Below are 3,471 nucleotides of genomic sequence, written 5' to 3'. Positions count from 1 at the left end.
TTCTATTAATATATTGCGTTTATTAACTTAGCTATAACAAATTTATAAACAAATGGACAAGTTTAATATTTTTGAAACATTTTTTTGCTATTTTATTGTCTTGGTAAAATAATGATTTTTAAAAACAAAAATTTTTCTTGAATAAATTTTTTAATTGTTTATAATCGTTTTTTTGATTTATTTGTCATTTAAATTATTTATTAAGAATTTTTTTTTAAATCATCATTTGCTATTATCAATATAATTACAAAAAAAAAATTATTCAAATTTTCATTGTTTATTTTATAACTCAAAAGTTCATTGTATTCCGTAAATATCTTCCAGGCTGCACAATTGGTTAAAATTTTGAGTTTCTGCTCTTACAAAAGTTAAGTGTTTAATTAAAAATAGACAAAATTGAAGAAAACAACAAGAAGAATATAAAATATTGACATTAGTTAGAAAAAAAGTACAGAAAATCCAGAAAATGTACCCTTAATCGTGTGATAATTTAAACAAATAAAAAAACATCGTAAACAAATGGAATAAAAAATATAAAAAAATTTTTATTGAGTAGTCCAGTAGTTACTCTATAAAATTGTCTTAAATAGTGGAATCCGTAACTTCAATAGTTTAAAAGTTTTAGTCATTTAAAGAATTAGATAATGCATTTTTTTATATACAAATGTTTATAAAAATATAACCATTGTAGATATGAAGCAGGTAAAAAAATTCATGTTATAGATCAATAAATTATCTAAAAGATCTACCTGAATGTCAAAGACCGTATCATCAATAATTTAGAAATTATAACAATTTATAAGTTTATCAAATAGGTGACCGTTTCAGCTTTGATGTGATAAAGTATTTAAAAATGCAATAAAAATTAGAAAAAAATGTTATTTACCACTTTGATGCACATAGCTGTATTTATAATTCGTTAAAGTTACGAAAAAAAAATAAAATGAAAATCAGAATTTGTTTATAACAAATTGTTTATAAAATAAACAATGAAAATTTGAATAAATTTTTTTTTTATAATTATATTGATAATAGCAAATGATGATTTAAAAAAAAATGATTTCTTAATAAATAATTTAAATGACAAATAAATATAAAAATCGATTATAAACAATTAAAAAATTTATTTAAGAAAAATTTTTGTTTTTAAAAATCATTAATTTACCAAGACAATAAAATGGCAAAAAAATGTTTCAAAAATATTAAACTTGTCCATTTGTTTATAACAAATTTATAAACAAATAACGTTAAAATTTTTTTAGCTAAGTTAATAAACGCAATATATTAATAGAAAAACAAGTAAAATCAAACATTTGGTAAAAAAAAATTTTTATAACATTTCCCGGATTTTTCATTTTTTGTTAACTTTAAAAACTCATTATAAACAAATGAAAAAACTTTTATAAACTTTTACAACGGAATCTTGTTTATTATGTATATAAAAAGACCTCCCAGAAAGAAAAAAATTTGTAGATACATTATTTAAACTTTTACAAGTTTTATGAAAGATTAATTCATTAACAATTGAATAACTAAGAAAAGTCAAGTTAAAAATTATTTTCCAACTGGGCTGTGTTCCTTCAAGTGTCTAGATGACACTATAATTTATTTAGATTTTTAAATTAATATCGAATACTATAAAAAAATTATTTTGTGTTGCACACTTTGCTTGGAGGCGACGCGACGATGCGGAAACCGCCGCGCGAAGCCATATTTTCAACGTCAAATTAAAATTATAAATAATGGAGCTACAATTCCGGGAGTCCTGACTTATTTTGCTGAAATTTTCTCCTCTTTCAGGATCTTTTTTGAAATTTCAGCTATCTTCAATATTTTTTTAGTTATAGCTAAAAAAGGAGACTCCCTTTTTTCTCTTCGTTTTTTGTTTATAACAATTGCTATTTTTAATTGCGGATAAATTAAAAAATACTTCTTTCTCAGAATTTAATTCCGAATCCAATGTACTAACAACCATATTTTTAGGATTACAATAACTATTTTTCGCAGAAAACTCACTTCTCGACTAGACTAGTGGTTTCCTTCTTATCGGTAAGTAGCTACTGATTTGTAGATTGAAAAAGAAATCTACCTGAGCCAGACCAATTTTTAAGCTGTAAATTTATTTTGAAACTACCAAGGCTACAACATAAATAACGATTTTATGTGGGACACCCTGTACGTAAAATTTAATCTTATTCTAATAAAGAAACATTCGTACATATTATTGGTTTTTTATGCGTTATATTTTCGTACTACTTAAGCTTTACAAAATCTTATTACTTAGGTACTTTTAAAAAATTACCCATATTTATAAATAAAAGATAATATCAGACCATTATAAGCCCCGTATTCTTTAAATAGTGTTTTCCGCAAAAACAAATAATTTCAAACATTTAATAACTGAATATTCTAAAGCTTATCAAATAATAGGAATGTTATGTCATGCCACCTGAGTATTTTCAAAGACGCCGCAGTAAAACGAATAAACAGGTGCAAAAAACGATCAAATCAATAAGGTTTTAGGTACTGAAATCTACGAAAATACTATCTTTTTTATATATAATTCCACATGTAAATATTCTTATAACATTTACTTGCTTAGTCCTACATATAAAATTGTTTACTTTTATTTATAAGTACGTGAAAATAATTGTTAAAGTGTGGGGTTAGGATAACATCAAACGCATGTTTTACAAACGTTTTTTTTAGTTATTATTTTATTTGGGTAAATTTAAACGGTAACCATGAATAAACAAAACATCAAGGATTTTATTTTTGTGCTTACCCCTACTTTTGTTCTACACGTTTTACTTTTAAAGATTTCAGTACCTAAAAAACGCCAGAAATTTCACTATTTCTCGGCCAGAAATATGGCCACCTTATGCATTATTTTAGCACGCCTTTTACAATAAACCAATTCTGTGTTTTCGCTTTCATTTTCAAGGGTAGCGACACCTGTGACAGAGTATACAAACTAATTATACCTACAAATTCTTGTTTCAGATAGAAATCACTAAAATTCTGGTTTACATATATAATAAACATGGAGTCGTGTGTAAAATGTTGTCATTTGGCTTGAGGACACAAATGATAGAATTGTTAATAAATATTAATCTAAAAATTAAATACAAATGATCCTAAGTGTCCGTTCTAGTGAGTGAAGTTATTTGGTTATTGTGCCTGACCTAGTTCCGTCGTAAATGCAATATATTGACAGACTAACAGTATGGTTAAAATTGAGGTACTTTGGCATTTATTTAAATTATTCTTCTGTTCTCATGAGCATTGAAATTTATCTCACTCACTAGCGGAAACCATTGCGAATACATTGATATATAATAATATTCAATTATGTTAGTTTCTTCGATGATTTGTGTCCTCATCTGCTCTGTTACATTGTAAAAATATACATACTAAATCGCCCCCTTAAATGTTAGTTTACAAATATGTTCAGACACGAGGGGTTAATAC

The sequence above is a fragment of the Anoplophora glabripennis genome, unplaced genomic scaffold (assembly GCF_000390285.2).
Source record: "Anoplophora glabripennis isolate ALB-LARVAE unplaced genomic scaffold, Agla_2.0 scaffold1061, whole genome shotgun sequence".
Taxonomy (NCBI): Eukaryota; Metazoa; Arthropoda; class Insecta; order Coleoptera; family Cerambycidae; genus Anoplophora; species Anoplophora glabripennis.
This window is presented reverse-complemented; position numbering follows the sequence as displayed.